Raw genomic sequence first — 24,238 nt, forward strand, 5'->3', positions numbered from 1 at the left:
GTCAGGTGTTCCCGAAGATATGTCTAAAGCATCGAACCTGCGTGAAATAAGCCTAACCTCTTTCTAAAACTGTAAACCGCTTAGGCCTATTCAAGCCATAAAATATACCTCCGATCCTAGAATCCAAAATATAATACGATGCTACAATTCAGCATTAACCTTGTTTCTATTGAGCCGATTCAGTTAATGTAAAATATTGGACGGCCTTACTTCCTTTTCCCGCGTAAATAACGGTTCCTGTATTTGGCTGTTAAACGACTAACAGGAGCTAATTACTTACGCCTACGAAGTTGGGAGGTTATGTTTTCACCCCAGTTTGTTTGTTTGCGAAAAACTTCCTAGCAACAATTTTATTCATAGAGTAATGAAACTTTCAGTGATTAATTGATGAGACATGGAAATGATATAATTTTGAAAGTGCGAGGTCAAAGGTCAAGGTCGAGCAAATGGTCGACCCAATTAACTATAAACTTAAACCCAAGTTCGCACATGGTTCTCACACAGACTTTAAATACGCCTACGGTCTAAATTGATTCCGGGGGAAGACAAGCTGGTTTTGAGAAATAAGCTGTGGGGTGGAGGTCTGTACTCTCAGAGCGCTTTTCTAGTTTAGTTTTGTTTTGCGCAAAACTTCAACATCCAGATAGTTTCATTGTCAATGTCTCTTGCAACTCATCTAAAATTCTATGTGTTTCTTGATTGTAAAATCAATTTCGAAAAACACATTCAGTCTGTTTCTTCAATTAAAAAAAAAAAGAAAAAAAAGAAAAAAAAAACTGGACCATTGAGAGTGATCTAAGATTTTTGGAGATCAATCTATCCTAAGGAAATATATGATTTTCATTTTCATTGCAGTATGACATGTTTTGAATATTTTTTTTCTCTTGTCTGGTCTTTAGCTGTTGACTCGCATCTTAATTTGTTGGACAAAAACTTCCAGTATATTAAATTTCTATCTCTGATCTGGATATTAATCTCTGGTGCCGTCGTTCAATAAATTCATTGTGCATATTGCATAATTTTTTTTGTAATATTATAATAACGACCATCTCTTGCATTCAATCTTCTCAGCTTGTACCATCCTGTACGTAGTATGCAGTTGATTATAACAATCTTGCCTTCTTTGTCGCAAGGCCCAATACTATACTGCATTCTAGAAATTTTATTGAAGCTGTGACCAGATTGTGAATGATCCTCCTAACGTGGTAGATGAATAATTGGAATTTTTAAAGCTCAAACTTGTTGAAAAGGCTTTTCTGTTTAACCTTTTCACTGAATTTACTGTATTCTATATTTTTTTGTTGTTGTTTACTTCTCTATTTCCGCATTGTGCTGCTTTCCAAGCTGGAACCCTTGCTCTGTAGCATTCTGCTTTTCCAATTGCGGTTGTAACTTGTTAATAGCAATAATAATAATTATGATAAATACTAAAGGAAAGATAAGATAACTTCGGAGTATGTGACCTTGTTAAGTTGAGACAGCGCCTTAAATAAGCATGATATCTACAAGCCATTCAGAATTCTAAAGTAAAGAAAAATAAATTAAAGTAAGTACTATATGATGACAGAGCAACAATAAACTAACAGAGAAGAAAATACAGAGTTTTGCACTTAACTAGCAGACTGATGTACTAGCTGGTTCAAAGCGGCCTTGAAAATCCAATTACTGTGGTAATCCTAAAAGCTCAGTGTATAGATGACGATCAACTACCGATGAATGGTTATTCAACTGTCTGTTCTGGGGATTGGTTACAGTGACACCTCCACCACTCTGGAGGCACAGGTAGGCAAAAATCCACTTGAATCAGCACCAAGAAGGTATTGAAGATTAGGAATTGCAAGAACCTGTGGTTGGCCACAAGGGCCAGACAATACATAACAACAACAAAAGGGGATTAGGAAGGTCACCATGAAGGGGTTGGGAATTAGCATAGATTATCTGCAATAATAATAATAATAATAATAATAATAATAATAATAATAATTCGGTCCTGCCCAGATACATAAGCCAAATATTTCTCAATCATGAGGATATCTTAAGAAAACTTACTAAATCATACGTAAGCCTGGCTCCTTTCGAAATTTTTGACACTCAAAAAAAAAAAGTGATAAATTTTTATATAAATTTGAGTACCGCAAACAAATTGCAATGCATTGCAATTTACCATGTTGATTAGTCATTAGCAAAGCAAAACGGCATCCTTATACGAATACCTAATCCTGAATATGATATAGTAACACCCAAAATACTTTCAAGCAGTTTAGCTTGTTACTTGAAGAGAAACTTCAAAGCGAGAGAGAGAGAGAGAGAGAGAGAGAGAGAGAGAGAGAGAGAGAGAGAGAGAGAGAGAGAGAGAGAGAGAGAGAGAGAGAGCATAAACTTTTTAGAAATGTGTTGTTTATCAAACTTTCTTTTTCAAAGTTTACTTTTTATCAGAGCTTTTCCGTGATGGACTTGCACAGTATTGTCTATCTGATGCTGTGAATAACGAGAAGTTTTTCCTCTCCACATTGAAAGTTTTAGGACAGAAGTTATTCACTGCTTGAATAAACTGAGTAATAAGAGGGGATTTCTTCAGAAGTTTCTTAATTACGGCGTGTTCATGTGACATGTTAATTATGATTAATCAGGACAGCAACGGTTAACAAGACGTTATTGACAAGATGCAAAGTTTAGGAATTAATTAAAGCGCGAGACTTAGTCAATGTTACGCGAACAAGTAAATAAAGTATTGGTGTAAACATACATTGCGGTGTGTAATCATCAAACGAAATCTGCAAGCTTCAGAAACAACATGGACTAAATATAAGAAAAATACGTAAAAAAAGCAAAATTACTTTCCACTTGGCTCCCTCTCTCTGGTTAATGATAATTTTTCTTTTGTCTACACATTCACCAAATAGTCTGGCTTTTCTTTATATTTTTTACTCTTTCCCCATACACCTGACAACACTAAGATAACCGAAAAGTTCTTCTTCACTCAAGGGGTTCACTACTGCACTGTAATTGTTCAGTAGCTACTTTCCTCTTGGTAAGGGTAGAAGAAAAGCTCCTCTAGGCGAAGGACACTCCAAAATTAACCCGTTGTTCCCTATTCTTGGGTAGTACCATATCTTCCGTACCATGGTCTTCCACTGTCTTGGGTTAGAGTTTTCTTAGTTGAGGGTAAATACCCAGGCACACTATGTTCCCTTATTTCCTTTTCAAACTGGGATATTTTCCCCGTTGGGCCCTTGGTCTTATACTATCCTTCTTTTCCAACGGGGGTTGTAACTTAGCTATAGTAATAATAATATTAATACTCGAAATGAGACTGCCTTACAGAAGTGAACAAAAAGAAGGAAACTCAGCAAGAAATTTAATATAAATGACAGTCTTATCTTTATGAGGAGGAAAAAATGTTTTCCTATTAACCTCTGTCATCAAAAGACGAACATGAATGTGTTTATTCATTAGAAAACCAAGAGCAAAGTCTCAAGAAAAGAAGAGCTCTTAAATAAGACGTCCTTCAATATGCCTTAGGATGAGAAAAGATGATAAGAATTTGATTTTTTTTTATTCATTTTCAACAAAATGAAAAACGATACAAGCAGAGGTCTTTGGTTTGCAAAAGCTTGGGAAGCAAAACAAAATATATAAACCTTTGTATGGAGATTCTACACGCAAATCTTTATATGCATATATACATATATACATAAATGTGTTTATATCGTTACATGTACGTATATATACATATATAAAGGCCAACACTACATATATATATATATATATATATATATATATATATATATATATATATGTATATATATATATATATATATATATATATATATATATATATATATATATATATATATACAGTATACATATCAAAAACCTCCTCGCAACAGAATAACAGACTAATTTAATAGATTACTGTAAGTGGAAGGCAAAGTGAAAATTTTAAAATTCAATCATGTTCAACATTTTGCGAGATGAGAAAGAAATCCACTAAAATAAAATAGTAAAAAAAAAATACCTAATGTCCCCCCACCCCAAAATAAAGCCACTTCCCTCTTTTTCAGTAAAGAAGATTCTCTTTCTCTTCCTCCTCCTCCTCCTTCACCCTTTTCCCATCCACTCCTTATCTCCTCCTTCCCAGCTCTCGCTTCTCCCAGAAGATACGACCGCCCAGAATAAACCTTCCTGCTTTCTCCCTCTTTACCCACACCGTCCGTTTCCCACCCAATCTCCCACACTAAAGACACATCTGGGGGTTATTCTCCACCTACTTCCAGTTGGAGAAATGAGTTCCCCCCCCCCTTCCCCTTCCTCGCCCATCAACCGAGAGAGTCTATTCCTCCTCCCCCACCCCAACTCCGCCACTGCCATCCACCTCAATAGTCCTTTGGCCAACTGTTGAGTCTCGCGGGTCGGCGGCGCCTTGCTGTCCAAAGGAGCCTTTGTATCCCAATAGAAAGTATTTTTCTTTTAAAACGTTATACAACGAGAGAGAGAGAGAGAGAGAGAGAGAGAGAGAGAGAGAGAGAGAGAGAGGGGGGGGGCTTTTATCTAAATGACAAGGATTTACTTCTTTGCAATCGGAATACTTAACAATTCATTCTTAATCTTATTTTTTGTTGGTGTACATGATATTTTCCTTTTTACTTTTTATATGTATATTACAGATTTGCATCGTTATGCATATTTCAGTATCATCAACAACTTATGTTACTACTCAACAGAATGAAAACAATTATACATGGTAGGACATTTTCATGCACAGCGAGAAAAAAAAATATGTTCATAAAGACCACAGCTAAATAAATGGAATTGTGGTGAGACTTTTCAGTTACAATGGGAAATGAGCTCAGTGCCCAATGGACACCTTATCAAAGAGACAGGTTTAAATAACACACACACACACACACACTCTCTCTCTCTCTCTCTCTCTCTCTCTCTCTCTCTCTCTCTCTCTCTCTCTCTCATCAGCTAAGTTTTGTTTTATTTATGTTAAGAGCTATCCTTAATCTTGCCTTTATCTTTTGTCAACATAAGACATCCTTATGACAAACCGAACGGCCCATATTTTACTTTCATAATCGCTGTCACTGAATCAACTGGGCTGAACTTGGAGGGGAAAATGTAAGTTTGTTAATAAATGGAAAATCACTGTCCGGTTAATTTAAATAAAAATATAAATAAGTAATAAGAAATTGAAAAAATACTCTTAAATTCCCACAGCAGATAAAGTATCTCGACAAAGACTGAAAGCTTTGAATGCAACATATATACCTCTCTTGTTGATGGCCACATCCTTCGTAGGTTGGGTTTCATAAACGACCCTTTCCCCCAGATGAAAGGGATTCCCTTATTGCTCCCCTGAATCTTTCCGAATGCCTACAGGGAAAGACTTTATGCGTTTCTATATGCTCCGGGAAGGGGATGTGAGAGGGAATTTGCCTCTACTGTTGTTCTACAGTGGATTGGCGAAAAGTTACTTTTATTTTACACAGGGGCGTCAAATCGCATAAGAGGCCTAAGGCTGTCTTTGGAGAAAATCGAAAGGGAAGCAGAATTTTCAAGCTGCTTACAACTTACTTTAATACCTGTACTTTTTATATTTTCACTATCCGTAAAGGAGATGACTGGTAGTCAACTAGACCACCAGCTATATGTCTTCACGAGGCAAGTCTTGAAGCAGGTGGTACGTTGCTCATAAAATATTTAAACATCTGTACTTTAATACGAGGAATAAAGGAGAAATGTAGTCTTCTCTTGAAAAGATAAAGTTACGTCACGGAAGTCGGGGATTTGCGCACAATAATAGCTTTTAACACGAGTTACCTATGGGCGTCTCGGCTAGGCGCTACACGGAACAGGAAATTTCACTGCTGTCGTTACTTGAAAGGAGCACTCTCTTCTATACAATAGACTGAGAACAAGATTTTGGCTATATACTGTAATGTGTATGTATGTATGTATGTATGAGTGTGTGTATATATATATATATATATATATATATATATATATATATATATATATATATATATATATATATATATATATATCCGGTCACATTGAAGCGGGGAGAGGGAGTAGTCATAACAGGGTGAAAAGATGGTACGCGTCGTGCGTAACTATCTGTACCAACCGTGTGTCACACGATCGTACATAGTAACGACATTTTTCTTCTTTGTATCTTCGCACTCTCCTCGCATTGACAGCGACCTGTATCAACCTGTCTGTTTTTTTATCGTAACTGTTACCAGAACCGGTTGCCGGTTGGACATGAAATAGCCTGTTGTATATATTGTGACCTTCTTGTCCGGACTTGATGTATATATAAACTGGATGTTCTGTAATAAAACCACTCAGTTGCTTTCATGCCGCTTTTGAGTCACAACCTACTCTTGACTCGTCACATATATAAATCTCCAGCTGTCAATTTTGATGGGTCGTGTATACTGGTAACAAATAATATCCTACAATGTTCATCCAGAGATTATTATTATTATCATTATTATTATTATTATCATTATTATTATTATTATCATTATTATAATCATTATTAAAAGTAGTAGTAGTATTAAAAGTAGTAGTAGTAGTAGTAAGAAAAAATCTTATACCACAATGTCTTAGTTTTAGCAGTTTGAAATTTCTATCATTCAAGTTAAGCCGATTTTACCTTACACCAGAACAAAATAGAATGTGCAAACTGGAATTGTTTAAAATTTTGCCACTGTCGTGTATACTGGTAACGAATAATATCCTACAACGTTCATCCAGAGATTATTATTATTATTATCATTATTATTATTATCATTATTATTATCATTATTAAAAGTAGTAGTAGTAGTAGTAGTAGTAAGAAAAAATCTTATACCACAATGTCTTAGTTTTAGTAGTTTGAAAGTTCTACCATTCAAGTTAAGCCGATTTTACCTTACACCAAAACAAAATAGAATGTGCAAACTGGAATTGTTTAAAATTTTGCCACTACTGAATACACTTCCTTTTAATTTACTTTCCCAAATATGTAACTTTAGAATACTTTATTTTAAATATGCAAGAGTAAATATACTGTATATCATGAATTGACATTTCCCCTATTTTTAACACTTCTGTTGCAGATCTAAGTAGTTCCTTTACTTGTTTCTCAACCCTTTCCAGAACACGTGTGAATCTATATCTAATTCCCAGTTTTCTCATTTTATTGGGAAAACGATTTTCGTTTCTTCACATTCGTTTTTGCTTTCGACAGGTACAGATATTTTCATATGGTTTATCTGGTGGGATTTCTTTTTAACTTTTAAGAAAGCCAAACTGAATTATGCATTATTGGTTACTTCTTTTTCTTTGGGTTCTTTCAAGGGATAGGATCATCAAGTTAGTTTAAATTGATGAATATTCCAGATTTTTCTTATTTTTATTTTTTTATTTTTCAACAAGACAATATTCAATAGCAACATTCCAGTGCACTTATTTTTAGTTTAGATGTCTGAGAACATATAAGGTCATTGTTACATTCGATTTCCCTTAATTTAAAAGGGAGCCAAATTAAGTTTACGTAGCTCTGGTTTTCATTTAATTTCAGTAGTAACAAATAATAAAAATCTTTACAAGACAGCTAGTAAGAGTCAAGCTTCGGAACCTTTGCCAAAATTAATGCATTCGAAAGTAACAACTTATATTTCATCACATGGATGCTCTAATATTTAGAGAGAGAGAGAGAGAGAGAGAGAGAGAGAGAGAGAGAGAGAGAGAGAGAGAGAGAGAGAGAGAGAGAGAGACTTGAAATTAAATCTGGCGTTAAATTCATAACGTCATTAATCTACTGAAAATTATTTGTAAGAACTGGGAATTGCCGATTTCCATACTGGTAAATATCTTGAAGACAAAAATCCTCCGTTGTTGTTGTTGTTACTATTACTATCATTATTAATATTAACATTATTATTATTATTATTATTATTAGTAGTAGTAGTAGTAGTAGTAGTAGTAGTAGTAGTAATAGTAGTAGTAGTAGCTAAGCTACAATCTTGGTTGGAAAAGCAAGATGTTATAAGCCCAAAGCTCCAGAAAAAATAGCCCACGAAGGAAAGTAAATAAGGAAATAAAATAAACTACAAGAGAAATACGGTTTTTCTTTTAAAATTTTCCAGATAGTTTCGACCACTCCCTCCTTCATCTACATCACTCCCTATCTCTTCGAAGTGAATCCCAACAGAAAATATCATCTCGACCAGAATGACCTCACAAGATTGAAAATGGAACGGGGATGCTGCTCCGCTCTTCACGACCTCCTCTTGTTTTATGTACCATGTGCAGAGCGGCATATCCTGCAGACAGACGAAGTGCTTCTTTCCAATTCGAGTTAGGCATCGTTAAGCCAGGCTCTTCCATAACTGTCAGTGGCTAGGGTTATCCAATCACATTTTTCCTTGTTATAACCATAGATATGTAGAATATCTATGGTTACAGCCTCCCAAAATGACCTTTTTTTTGAAAAAACGTTTATTTGCCAGTGGCTATCCCGTTGACATCCCCTCTACAGTAACACAATATTCATTAACAATCTCTTGAATTTCGTCAATAGTTCTTATTTGTTGTCTCTTCATTTTCATTTCCATTTTAGTTTTACTCATATTCATTTTCATTCCTACATCTCTGCTTTCACTATTGAAATCTTCTACCATCTTTTGTAATTCCTCCCATGATTCACAAAATACAACTATGTTATCTGCAAATCTAAAGTTGTTAAGGTATTCCCCATTAACATTTATTCCTACATTTTCCAAATCTAAATTCTTAAAAACTTTTATAGGCATGCTGTGAATAAGAGATGGGGTCTCCTTGTCTAACTCCTTTCTCAATTGGAATTTTCTCACTATTTTTTATATAGTTTTAGGATTGCTGTACTTCCTGTTTTCCAACATAAGATTCTTCTATTCCTTGTTTTGAAGGACAGAATCCAAAGCATTCTCATAGTCTATAAATGTCATACACAGCTGTTTGTTCCATTTCGTTAATTACATGGATATGGTCAGTTGCTGAATACCCATTTCTAAAGCCTTTCTGCTCTCTTGGTTGATTAAAGTCTAGCTGTCTTTCTATTTGTGCTAACACGATCTGTGTAAATAGTTTACATATTACGAAAGGTAAACATATTGGTAAGTAATTTTTCAGGTCTTTTGTGTCTGCCTTTTGCTGAATTAGTATAATGATGAAGTTTTTCCAAGCTGTAGGTATAGAACATTTCTGAAGACATTTGGTGTAGATTTTAGCGAGTTTTACTACTATGAAATCGCCTCCATCTATTACTAAATAAATTGTTACAACATCTTCCCCTGCTGCTTTCCCTCTTCGCATGCTTTTTAATGTTTTCTTCACTTCTCCTACTATTACGGTTGGTACCGGCTCAGGTATTTCATTTTTCTATTTGTGAAGTTATTTCTTATATCGCTATTGTATACCATTGTATAGAAATCCTTTGCAATTTTTATCACTCCATCTCTATTGTGGAAAGCATATCCATTTCGATCCTTTAAAGAAAACATCTATATACATACATACATACATACACACACACACACACACACACACATATATATATATATACATATATATATATATATATATATATATATATATATATATATATATATATATATATATCGTAAAGTATAAATTTCAGTCATCAGCGACGTTTACAGCAATCACGACCAAACTTAGGGGAACATGGTCTCTAGGTAAAGAGTTTCTCTGATCTGGGATTATGTGGTCTTACTTCAGGTTGGTCTGATCTATTTTTTTTTCTTTTTTTTTTTCTAATGGCTCGGTTTTACTTCGCTCAACACGCATCAGGATTAAGCTAACGTAAAAACACCCGGATGAAAAAGGGGATTTGTCTAAATGCAGGGTAAGCCACTTTATTGATGCAGGACCGAGGTCATATTGCCGTTAGATATTCACTGACTGTTTCCAGGTATCTGTGATTGATTGCATTTATTAAATGTACATTTTGGTTGGTTGGTATCTGTGATTGATTTCATTAATAAATGTACAATTTTGTTGGTTGGTATCTGTGATTGACTGCGTTTATTAAATGTACATTTTTTTTGGTTGATACTTGTAATTGATGTGTTTATTAAATGTAGATTTTTGTTGAAATCTTTGATTGATTGCATTTATCAAATGTACATTTTTGTTGGTTGGTATCTGTGATTGATTGCATTAATAAATGTACACTTTTGTTGGTTTGTATCTGTGATTGATTGCGTTTATTAAAGTAAATTTCTGGTGGTTGTTACTTTTGCTTATTGGGTTTATTAAATGTACATTTTTGTTGGTTAGTAACTATGATTGATTGCGTTTATTAAAAGTAAATTTCTGGTAGTTGATGTCTGTGATTAATTGAATTTATTCAGTGTACAATTTTGTTGGTTGGTATCTGTGATTGATTGCGTTTATCAAAGAGACATTTTTGTTGGTTGGTATCTGTGATTGATTGCGTTTATTAAAGAGACATTTTTGTTGGTTGGTATCTGTGATTGATTGCATTAATAAATGTACATTTTTGTTGGTTAGTACCTGTGATTGATTGTGTTTATTAAAAGTAATTTACTGGTGGTTGGTGTCTGTGATTGATTTAGTTTATTCAGTGTACATTTTTGTTGGTTGGTATCTGTGATTGATTGCATTTTTTAAATGTACATTTTTTGGTTGGTATCTGTGATTGATTGCGTTTATTAAATATGCATATTTGTGGGTTTGTATGTGTAATTGACTGCATTTATCAAATGTAAATTGTTGTTTGTTGGTATCTGTGATTTATTGCATTTAATAAATTAAATTTTTGTTGGTTGGTATCTATGATTGATTGCGTTTAATAAATGTACATTTTTGTTGGTTGGTAAATGTGATTGATCAAAAGTAATTTTCTGGTAGTTGGTGTCTGTCATTGATGGAGTTTATTAAGTGTACATTTTTGTTGGTTGGTATCTGTGATTGATTACGTTTATAACATGCAAATTTTTGTTGGTTTGTACTTGTGATGAATTGCGTTTATTAAATGTACATTTTCGTTAGTCGGTATCTGTGATTGATTGCGTTTATTAAATGTTCAATTTTGTTAATTTGTATCTGTGATTGATTGCGTTTATTAAATGTACATGTTTGGTGGTCACATTGAAGATAATTCCAGGTACAGTTGGACACAGGGATTCCCGGCACACCTCGCTCTAAGGTGTCAGGCAATAAGTTAGTTTCATGAAGAATGAGTTAATAAATGTATGTAATTAGCTATTCAATAAGTTTTAATACTAAATTTAACGATAGAAAGACAAACGAAGTCAGTTGATTTCATTATGGTAAAGCAATGTTTTATAGAGAGACGAAAATAGAGAGCAAAGTGGTAGTGAATTTGTTAAAATACCGAGATTGCATAAACCTTAGACATAACAACCCTAGTGCAAGAAACTCGAGAGATAACTCACTATGAGTAATTGCCACTCGATGCTTAAGATAAATCACCGGACGCCAAGCAGCGGGTGAATGACGTCACCAATATGCTAGCTGTTGGGTACCCATAAAACTAAGGAGATCATTAATGATGTGATAAAAGCTTGCCACACCTTAGATTGGCCTATATAGGATCCTGCAAGAAAACAGGACTGCTCTTCCCTTTCCAGAGCGCACAATAAAAGGTCCAAAGGAACCTCTGCCAGTTCCTCTCATCTCCACCATCTTGAGGCGAGGTCCCACACCAAGTGCCGGTATGACCAGCTCTTATTGCTTCAAGGACTGAGGTACACCTTGGCCGCACAGTAGAAGGAGAGAAGTTGAAGAATCCAATCTTGCCCTTCTACCCGAGAGGTGGAAGAATACCTTTCACTCCTGCCCGAGAAGATGTAAGAGGAATTTATCCAGAAGATACGTCAATGGGAAGACACCTGTCCAAGACCGAGTTCCCTTCCTGCCTGATCAGGAGGCTCGTGGATTTCGCAACCCATTGCGAATTGTGAAGTACCAGTCTATGTTCCCAGCCTTTCATTCTTCAAGGGAAATAATCTGTTCTGTTTTGTGTATTAATTTAACCCTGTAAATGTTAATGTTAACGTTAAAGTTCAATCAGTAAAGAAACGAAACAGAACAGCATTTGATCTGCACCCTACTCTTGAGGGATATAAAATTAATCTATTGCACTGAAGCATATAATTAAGATATTAAAAACTCATTTATTAAATAATAAGTAAAATTAATGGGAAACTGTCTGATTAAATAATTGAACCCAGAAGCTTCACAGAAGTACACCCAACAACCCCCTTACTGCCCGGCGAGTTTCTGTGTTTGGCCCCACCAACGACCTCTGCTATATCTTCATTCACTATCTGTTTGGCTACTCGCTGCACAGTAAGGGTGTTACAAGGTGCATTTCCCCAAAGGAAGGTATGCCACGAATACCTGCTTCCAGCAATACATTTTTTGGTTTTTAGTCACTTTCAAGACGATTTTACGTATAGTTAGACACATTAACGTCTGGCACACGTCACTCTGAAGAAATACAACCAGTCATACCCCTACAGATCTTTTTGAAAAAAGATCTGTGTCCTACTTTAATCTTTTTATCAAAAAGATCTGTGTCCTACTTTAATCAATTTAAAAAAATCATCTCTCCTATTTTAATATTTTTTTTTTTTTAAATCTGTGGCCTCCTTTAATATTTTTTGAAAAATATGTGTCCTACTTACATATTTCTTGAATAATATCCGTGTCGCACTTCAATCTTTAAGAAAAAAAAATATGTTTCCTACTTTCATATATTTTTTAAAAATATTTGTCCTTTAATCTTTCTTGAAAAAAAAAACGTGTCCTACTTTAATACTTTTTTTTTTTTAAATATCTGTGTCTTACTTAAATATTTAACAAAAAATATTTGTGTTCTACTTTAATATTTTTTTAAAAGTATGTGTCCTACTTTATAATTTTTTGAAAAATATTTGTGTCCCACTTAAATCTTTATTTGAAAAATATCTGTCCTTTAATATTTTTTGAAAAATATCTGTCCTTTAATATTTTTGAAAAATATGTCCTTTAATATTTTTCTAAACATATTTGCCCTACTTCCATTTTTTTTTAAATTATCTGTCCTACTTTAAAATGTTTTGAAAAATATCTGTGTCTTACTTTAATATTTTTTGAAAAATATTTGTGTCCTACTTCAAAATTTTTTGAAAAATATCTGTTCGAAATCTTACAGAGATTCCGAACAAATCTAGAAACAATGTGAATCTCGCATGATAAGTATGTGTCTTACTTAAATATTTAACAAAAAATATTTGTGTTCTACTTTAATATTTTTTTAAAAGTATGTGTCCTACTTTATAATTTTTTGAAAAATATTTGTGTCCCACTTAAATCTTTATTTGAAAAATATCTGTCCTTTAATATTTTTTGAAAAATATCTGTCCTTTAATATTTTTGAAAAATATGTCCTTTAATATTTTTCTAAACATATTTGCCCTACTTCCATTTTTTTTTAAATTATCTGTCCTACTTTAAAATGTTTTGAAAAATATCTGTGTCTTACTTTAATATTTTTTGAAAAATATTTGTGTCCTACTTCAAAATTTTTTGAAAAATATCTGTTCGAAATCTTACAGAGATTCCGAACAAATCTAGAAACAATGTGAATCTCGCATGATAAGTATTGAACTAATTAACTTTGAATGCTCAAACATGGTTTTATTAACCTTACGGTAAGTGTCCTACTAACAAAATTATTTTCTCGCTCATTAAAAATAACTATTGCCTGTATTATATTATTCGGTTTAGACCGAAGTGCATGTCTATAATCTTTAGTCTCATATACCCGTGTTTAGTATCAAAATGAAAAGCTTTTCAACCACTCTCTCTTTGGGCATGTTGCATTTTAATATCAATATTCATGTTGCTAATTGTCAGATTAATCGACGCCCCCCCCCCCCCCCTCCACAATCATATAGATTGGTTTACGTACGACCCTCGACTCTTGAAATCCCTTAGAACGCGGCCTATTGTTTCATAAAGTGACCCTTTTAACTTTAACTTTTCTTTAGTCTGGCTGGGCGTTTTGCCTCTGGCATATGCTATCTATGGATTAGCCGTTCATATATTCGGACCACCTTCAATCTACAGGCCTATGGGCCGCACAAGGGAAAGGCCCGTGCCAACAGGAATTGTTGGATACAATACCACCACAACAACAACAACAATAATAATACTTCAATTGAATTTCTACCCTCTTCGAGATGCAAAACTCATCAAGCCAGGAGCCGAACTCTTTGACCCAGATTATCCTTTGCAAATTTTATTGACCTGAACTCTGAAAATCCCAGGTTAGTAAATTCTTATGACCTGCCTCGAGTAGAGAGATTGGACACCTGCATTACCGCTTTATTCATTGGTAAATTAATGGATTGATATTCTTCTAACAGCTGCATTTCCTCAACTTAATTTTTACCCCTGTAGTTTTGAATCTTAGAACCATTTCTACCCAATTGCGTTCACTTATTCCTGACAGGACGCCCTTTTGTTCACCGGGGCTAATGGCTGCATCCATGGGCGGACCTTGTAGCCTCGCCCTTAAGAATTTCTACCCCATCACAGCCGTAGACGGACCTAAACTATGGGTACCAAGGAAGAAACTGCTTGGTCCATAGAAGAGAAACACCTTTACCCAGAAGAAGAGCAGTACATCATCGGAGTGTGCAGTGACTAAAATTTATTGTCAAAAACATTTAATTGAATAACTTGTGTATCTCCCCATTTTGTAATATATGTGTGCCTACCGTATTTTAACTTTCATCAACGTTAACGTAGTTGTGCGTATTCATACCCTAAAAGACGAAACTATCTAAGAACCTATTTGAACCCTCCAAGTGAAATACCCCTCCATTAACGACATCTCTACGCTTAATTAGACATTGGTCCTTTGATAACCCCCTTTTACAATAACGCTGAACTTTCGAAGTCGGAAGACCAAGGGAATACACGTCAGAATGTACACGGTGATTCACAAGCTGATATACTAAGTGTCCTCTTTTTGATCGTGAAGTAAACACTGATATCCTTTATAGGCCTGAGCGCCAGTCCTCAAGAGAAGTGGTGCCGGGAGCATATTCTCCACATCTTTAAGCCGGGTAGCATATCCACCCAAGTATCTGTGTCCTACTTTAAATTTTTTTTTTTTTTAAATATTTGTGCCCTACTTTATTATTTTTTTGAAAAATATTTATGTCTTACTTTAATAATTTCTGAAAAATATCTGAGTCTACTTTAACATATTTTGAAAAATGTCTGTGTTCTACTTAAATATATTTTTTAAAATATCTGTGCCCTACATTAATAATTTTTGAAAAATATGTGTCCTAATTTGATAATTTTTGAAAGAATATCTGTCCTACTTTAATAGTTTTTGTAAAATATCTGTCTATTTTATTCATTTTATAAAAATATCTGTCTACTTTAATAATTTAAAAAAAAAAATCTGTGTCCTACTTCAATATTTTTTTAAAAACGTGTCCTACTTTAATGATTAAAAAAACAAATCATTGTCCTACTTTAATCAATTAAAAAAAATATATGTCCTACTTAATAATTTTTTTTCTTCAAATATTTGTCCTCCTTAATAATTTTTTAAAAAAATATGTGGGTACTATAATCTTTTTCGAAAACAACGAAAACGCATTTGTTCCATTTCCCTCCTTTCCGAAACCGAACAACCATTAACAGTCCACTTCTCCGAAGTGTAGCACATTCAGAAACTCCTTCATCTGCCAGAGATTTGTTTTCAGAGTCTAACTCCATACCGACGATGCGGCCGCCTTTCCTTTCTGACGCAGCCTCTCAACAAAAGTTTCATCTCCTGAGTTTACATTACTTCTGCTTTGTATGCAAAGGGATCCCACCGCCTTCTTTGCCTTTGTCTGTCTCGCAAGCAGAGAGCAAAGTCTTAGCAAAGAGCGATCGCCCTCAAAGACTACCCTTTTTTTTTTTAGGATTTTTTTTCCTAAGATCGTCTCTTTTCTGTTTTATTATTTTGTGTTTGACCTAGTGTGGGGTTCAAAAGCTTTCGAGGAAGTTTGCGTTACAGGTTGTTTTCGAGTTTAATTCAGGGCTTTTGGAGAAATGAAACGGATGCGAACAAGTCTAAAAGTTTGCGATACGTCTAAATGGAAGCAGATCTATTTTCTGAAAGGATGCGAACAAGTCTAAAAGACTATAGAGAAGCTCTATATTCTTGACAGATTGACATCACGTTTTAAAATACGTGTATCCTTTAAAAAAGAAAGTGAAAAGAGACAAACTAATATATAAAAACAGACGTTGAGAAGAAATAAAAGGAATTAAGATAAATTTTGACTTACGTAAGAAATTAAACTGGTAAAATGCTATTCCAAAAGGAAAATATTAAATAACACCATCGATAAAAAAAAAAAAAAAAAAAACCAATACCTACTGTCTACAGGAAAATCCAAAATGAAAGCTGCAACCTACAGGAATTTCAATCTGTTACGACAGCCGGCTTTCAATGCATAAGCCAATTGAACAAGCAAAGTAATGCTCTTATATTAGACAGACCTGATATTTCAAAGATATAAAGGAGGAAGGAACAAGATACTTAAAAAAGGGAAGAAAAAGGAAAACAAGAAAGAGAAGAACTTAAGAGGAAGTGAAATTCCGCATTTTGAAAATCAAGGAGAAAGTACAGAAAGGATTCCAAAACATCGAAGTATTACTATTACTAGCGAAGTTGGATAAGTAGGATGCTTTAAGCCCAAGGGCTCCAGCAAGGAAAAATAAGCCAATGAGGAAAGTAAATAAGGAATAAATAAACTACAAGAGAAGTAATGAACAATTACAATAATTTTATTTTAAGTACAGTAACAACATTAAAATAGATCTTTCATACACAAAAATTATGAAAACTTAAAAAAAAAAAAAAAGGGTAAAATAAGATAGAATAGTGTGCCCGAGTGTACCCTCAAGCAAGAGAACTCTTCCCCAAGATAGGGAAGACCATGGTACAGAGGCTATGACACTCCCCAATATTAGTGAACAATGGTTTGATTTTGGAGTGTCTTTCCTCTAGAAGAACTACTTACCATAGTTAAAGAGTCACTTCTACCTTTACCAAGAGGAAACTAACTACTGAACAATGACAGTGCAGTAGGTAACCCCTTATTATCATTATTACTATTATTATTATTATTATTATTATTATTACAAGCTAAGCTACAACCCCAGTTGGAAAAGCAAGATGCTATAAGCCAAAGGGTTCAAACAGGGAAAAATAGCCCAGTGAGGAAAGGAAATAAGGAAATAAATAAACGATATAAGAAGTAATGAACAACTAAAATAAAATATTTGAAAAACATTAAGAGCAACAAAAAGAAGAACTGTTGGGTAATCTCAGTGTTGTCAGCTGTATGAGGAAAGAGGAGAATGTGGAAAGAATAGGCCAGACTCCTCGGTAATTGTGTAGGCAAAGGAAAAATGAGCCTTAACCAGAGAAGGATCCAATATAGTATTATCTTTTCTATCAGTCAAAGGTCCCAATAACTCTCTAGCGGTAGTATCTCAATGGGTGGCATGTGCCCAGGCCAAAAGTTACTACCTAGTAGAATCGCTAAACCTGAGAGAGAGAGAGAGAGAGAGAGAGAGAGAGAGAGAGAGAGAGAGAGAGAGAGAGAGATATTCTAAATATGACAAGGATTAGATGTGAAAACAGTGAGATGATATTGCGAAAAATATCAAGGAAGAAAACTAGAAATCGGACTGTAAGAAAAGCAAAGGGTTCAAGACAAATCAAATAACCCACATTGCTAAGGCGAGAGGAGGAGGTAGAGAGTAAGACTGGAGGAGTAGAGGGAGTTAGAAGGAGTAGGAGGAAAATCTGGAATAAAATCAAGGTGGTTTGGAATAAATTTGCCACATCACGAAAACAAGTTATGAAAGGATAATTCCATTGCGAATTACCTAATTGTATGAAAATTGAAAATATCAGACATATGTATTGGTAAAATGTAGAGAAAAAATGAATAAGTATAAAGTCGGTTAACTGAAAAAAGAATGCTAAGAAAACTTAAAGAAATGGGAGGTAAACAGTACGACTATATGAAGAGTTAAGAAGTGTATAGAATGCACATAAATCATATTCAAATAAAAAAAATAATCATTAAGACTTGTAATTAAAATAAATCAAATTTACCATAATAATAATAATAATAATAATAATAATAATAATAATAATAATAATCTTGAAAAAATATATTATGACCATTATCATTGTGTGAACATTGACATGAAGCTAACATGAAAAATCAGTAGTATGGAAATACAGTTTTCAGAGAATTTATTAAAGATATGTTAAATACACACACACACACATATCTATATATATATATATATATATATATATATATATATATATATATATACATATATATATATATATATATATATATGTGTGTGTGTGTGTGTGCGCCTGTATTTACTTAGATATTATTTTGTTTTCTTTCTTAGTTTCTTGCTATTGTATATTAATCTTAATTTAAACGATGGAAAGTTAGTTATTACTCTCACTTCGAACACACAAACGAAACCCAAACACACTTCCCCCACCTCTCTCTCTCTCTCTCTCTCTCTCTCTCTCTCTCTCTCTCTCTCTCTCTCTCTCTCTCTCTCTCTCTCTCTCATTATTTTCCGAAGGTGGTACGCAAAAAAAAGATTTCGAAGTCATTGCCACCGGAAGAAGCAGCGCCTAAAGAAAGTTTGTCTCCTAACTCTGTCGTTGAATCAATTGTAAAGACGGGAAAGTTGGAAGATAAAAAGAGGAAGTCACACAAAAGAAAAAGGAAAATAAAAAGATCTCAAGTATCAACGGAGTTGAATTTTCCACGACTGAGCTTTACGAAAAAAAAAAATTTAAACCATTAAGCCTCGTTTCACATGAGCGTATTGATGATGCGCGGTTTGGTCCGCGCGGATTAAAAACCAATTAAGATCAATGAAGCCCTTCATACGCTGCCAGCTCGGAAATTCTTCAGAGCGTCAGTGATTTACTAGGTGTATGCACTGCTATCCTGAGCAGTTCCAATGTAATGGCTTATGGGTAGAAACTACAAGGCCGCTCGGTGAAACTCCTCTCGTGTAAAGACATGCCTCCTATTGAGCGGAAATATTTCCTGCCGAAAAAAAAATCCGCTCGTGTGAAGCGAGCCTTAAAGTTGATGGTAAGAGTAAATACTTAATGAGCTCATTCTGTTTAGATGAAAATAAAAATACCAACGAGGTCCCTCGGCTTCTTGCTAACCCTTTCTAACTCTAGTCTTCAGAACCCCGAAATCTTATATATCTTCTATGCATTGGTGATTGGGATGATGTTGCTAGCCTCATGACCAGGACTCCTCAGATAAAGGAAAATAGCGAGAGTAATTCTCAAAAAGAGAATAAATGTTCAATTATTGAGTCCCCAGAGAAAACATCAGTATGAAAGGATGCGTAATTCTTAAATCATAAGATGACCTTCCAGAACTGATAACTCTCAATGATAATGTATCATTAGAACTTAAGTGGTTTAACTTGCAAATGTCTTTACACAGGAACAGTTTCCTAAAACTAGTGAAACTCCATGATTTTGAGTAAGAATATTTGGGGAAATGGATAAACTCAAAGCAACTAAAGTTAGTTATTCCAGCTTAACAGATGTTTACGTTCGCATAGCCTTAAGTAAATGATTTATAAGCATTCTCGGCTACTTGATATGAAAGAAAGAGAGAGGATAATAATGCGATATGTGTTTCCTGATAACCGAAAAACCTTATACCCGCGCATTCATATATATATATATATATATATATATATATATATATATATATATATATATATATATATATATATATTTACAGTATATAGATATAGATATATATATATATATATATATATATATATATATATATATATATATGTATATAATGAAGATATATATATATATATATATATATATATATATATATATGTATGTATAAATATATATATATATATATATATATATATATATATATATATATATTTATATATATACATATATATGTATATATATATTTATATATATCTATCTATCTATGTATATATATATATATATATATATATATATATATATATATATATATATATATATATATATATATATGTATAAAACGACATATACAAGCTAATGCAAAAACAGGTCAGGTGATCGACATGTAACGTGCTAAGCTGATGTACAAGATGCGAAATTTCATAATACTAAAAATGAAATATACATAATTGATTTAATTCTTTTAGCAAAACAGAAGAACCATTTCAGGGGAAAATCAGATTTGTTCTTATTTCCTTTTTTTCAGCCTTCGCCTTGAAATATAAAACAATATTTAAACATAATGGTTACCAAAGAAAATAAAAGAGTCAAAGGTTACCAAAGAAAATAATAGAATTGCCAAAATATTAGAGAAAATAGGGATCAAAATACAAATTCTTAAACATTCAAAATGGATCGAAACAATAAAATCATGTGCAACATTTAACCCACATTTATAAAAAAATAAAAAAGATAAAGTAACTATTTTATTAAAAGCCCCTGCAATTACAAGAGAACAGAGCTCTCTAAACGTTCTCAAGATAAAAAGGTTCCTAATGCAGAATAGCAATAAATTGTTAAAGAAACTGTTTCTCTGGCATTATACTTAACGTTGAAGACGATATGCACTTTGCCTACTCTCTCTGCTTGAAAATATTAAACTTGTTTATGGAAACATATGATACAGATGAAGGAGTTAAAGCGACTGGGTAGTTATTCCAGGTACGTGGAAAGAGAAAAATGCATTTCTTACTAGCTTACATCTTCACTTTATGATTGTAATATATATTGAAGTACCTCGCAATATACTAAGTCATGTACACCATATATACATATTGTGTATATATACACATACACATATATACATGCACAAAGACACACACATACACTCTCATTAGAGAGTTGGGTTAAAAACAATTGGAAGGAGTAAAAGAGCAATATGTATAATTCCATAAGATATCATTATGGCTGAAAAAAATGTTTGGAAGATTAAGATGGTAAAAGGAATAATATTAGAAATGGGTGTAATAAGGATACAGAAAGATATAGTGAAATAAAAAAAAAAATAGATATTTGAAAATCAACTACATCTCGAAGTACTAATAGGTGAGTACGTTGCTCAAAAGAGACGTAAAGACAGAGTGAAAGGTTAAAGACCACACTGATCTCCAAATTAAAGATGGAAATGAGATGCTGACTGAGATGAATGCATTCCTGGGTTACAGGAAAATGTATTTTGAGTATTTTTCAGAATGAAAAACGAAGCGCTGACTTGAACAAGAATGTAATAACGGTTATGTAAATTTGAGAATGCTATTTGGAAATCACTGGCGAGGATATGATGGGACCAATTACGATGTTAAAAAGTAGAAAGACAACCGGAGTTGATGGGTATTACAAGTGAGATGAGGCAGATTGGTCAGTGTAATCTATAGTTAACTGAGTGGCTGACTATGATTTGTAAAATATGACTAGTTCCCCCCAAAATGGGTGAGAAGTATCATAGTTCCACTATATAGAGTAATTGTTATAGTGATAGATATGACTGTGAGAATTTTATAGACCTAATATCACTATGACCAATAACTTGAGATAAATTATGGATTAATAGGTAGATAACCAGGTCTACTTACCTAAACATCGGTAACCATTGTCTGGCCCTCCCTGGTCTTTGCTTGATAGAGCTGGGACTTGGGCGGTAATCATATGTACTATATATATGGTCAATCTCTAGGGCTTTGTCATAAAAGGGTATTGTCACTGTCCCTTGCCTCTGATATTCATGAACGGCCTTTAAACCTTTAATGCTGTGGGTTCATAATAACGGAAGAGGCTTCTTAAATCAAGTGTTTTATGAATCACTGTTGAAGGAATTTTCTCGAGAGAGTAGATTTAAAGTTGTTTTTCTTGGACCTAGAAGAAGCTACTAGAATAAACAAAGTGGCAATGTGGAGGATACTGAAGATGTATGGTATTAAAAGGAAAATTACTGAGAGTGATTACAAGTTTTATGATGGAAGGAAAGTGTAAGATTAGGTGTGAGATAAGAGTGGAATTTGTGTATCTTTCTATCAAATTCCTTTGGGATGGAATAAGTCAGGAAAAAGGAAATGAGACATACTTTAAGTGCAAATTTTTAATAAAGAAAAAAAAGTTATAAAAGTGAAATTACTTATTTTCACAGATAAAAAAAAAGAAGAAAAAAAAACTATGAAGTACTAACATGGTTCAAGAATCTTTTAAAGGTAGGGAAATTGAAAGTAACTATCAGCAAGAGTAAGGTTCCAGCATAAAGAGATACAAGGGAAAAGAATTTATAAATATAGATATGGATCTTGGAATATTACAACGGTTGGTAATTATAAGTATTTGTGAGTAAACATAACGGATAAACATAGTCTGGGATAAGGAATCACAGGATAACTAAACCGATACGAACGCATGAAGGCATTATTTACCCAAATTTTCTTCATGGAAGTTAAGTATCGACGTTGAATGTAAAGGAATGAAAAAGATTGAAGATAATGAGATGAACTGTGTAGTATACGGTATTTGAAGAGAGAGTAAATGTCAAAAAGGGAGGTCTGAAGGTTATTTTTCATGAAAGGAAGGAATGGAGGATGGTAGACAATGAGTAGGAAGGAGAGAAAAACCTGTATGTATGTATGTGTATATATATATATATATATATATATATATATATATATATATATATATATATATATATATATGTGTGTGTGTGTATATATATATACATATACATATATATATATATATATATATATATATATATATACACACACACACACACAGATATATATATATATATATATATATATGTGTGTGTGTGTGTGTGTGTGTGTGTGTGTGTGTATAAAATCAGATCAGAATTGAGAAAACACTAAAGAAGGGAAGCATCAAAATGATGAAAAGAAGACTTGGAACAGGTCGCCAACAGATGTTTGCTTTAAAGGATGGAAATGGATATATTATCCACGATAGAGATAGAGTGATAAAAATTGCTTAGAATTTCTATACAATACTATAAAATAATGATATAAGAAATAACTTCACCAATAGAAATAATGAAAAACCTGGGTCGGTACCAAACGTAACAATAGAAGTAAAGAAAGCATTAAAACGCATGAAAAGAGGCAAAGCCATCGAAGAAGATTGCCTAACAATTGATTTAATAATAGATGGAGAAGATTTAATAGTAGTAAAACTGGCTGAACTCTATACCAAATGTCTGCACGAAGGCTCTATACCTACAGCTTGGGAAAAACTTTATCATTATTTTAATTCACAAAGAGGGAGACACTAAAGACATGAAAAATTACCGCCCAATAAGTTTACTCTCGGTAATGTATGAAATATTTACGAAGATCATATTAGGCCAAATAGAAAGATAGCAAAACTTTAATCAACCAAGAAAACAGGCAGGCTTTACAAGAGGTTGTTCAACTAACCATAGCCATGTAATTAACCAACAAATGGAAAAATCAACAGAGTATGACAAACCACTATATATAGCATTTATAGACTGTGAGAAAGCTTTTGATTCTGTCAAAGCATCTGCAGTAATGAAAGCCCTTAATAAACAAGAAATAGAAGAATCTTATGTTAACACTTGAAGATATCTATACAAGAAATATAGCAATCCTATAATATCATAAATGATAGTGAGAAAATTCCGAAAGAGAAAGAAATTAGACAGGGAGACTCCACTCTCCTAAATTATTCACAGCATGCCTAGAATTTTTTTTTAAGAATTTAGATTGGGAAAATGTAGGCATAGATATCAATGGGGAATACCTCAACAACCTGAGATTTGCAGATGACATAGTTTTGTTTAGTGAATTATGGGAGGAATTACAAACGATGACAGATGATTTAAATAGAGAAAGCATAATTGTAGGACTGAAAATGAATATGAATAAAACTAAGATCATGTTCAATGAAAATGAAGAGACAACAAAGGGTTCAAACAGGGAAAAATGGCCCAGTGAGGAAAGTGATTGTTAATCCATATAAGTACTTAGGACAGACAATAAGTGTTTCCCCAGGACACGGCACCGAAATCAAAAGAAGGATAAG

This window comes from Palaemon carinicauda, chromosome 22 (assembly GCF_036898095.1).
Source record: "Palaemon carinicauda isolate YSFRI2023 chromosome 22, ASM3689809v2, whole genome shotgun sequence".
NCBI lineage: Eukaryota > Metazoa > Arthropoda > Malacostraca > Decapoda > Palaemonidae > Palaemon > Palaemon carinicauda.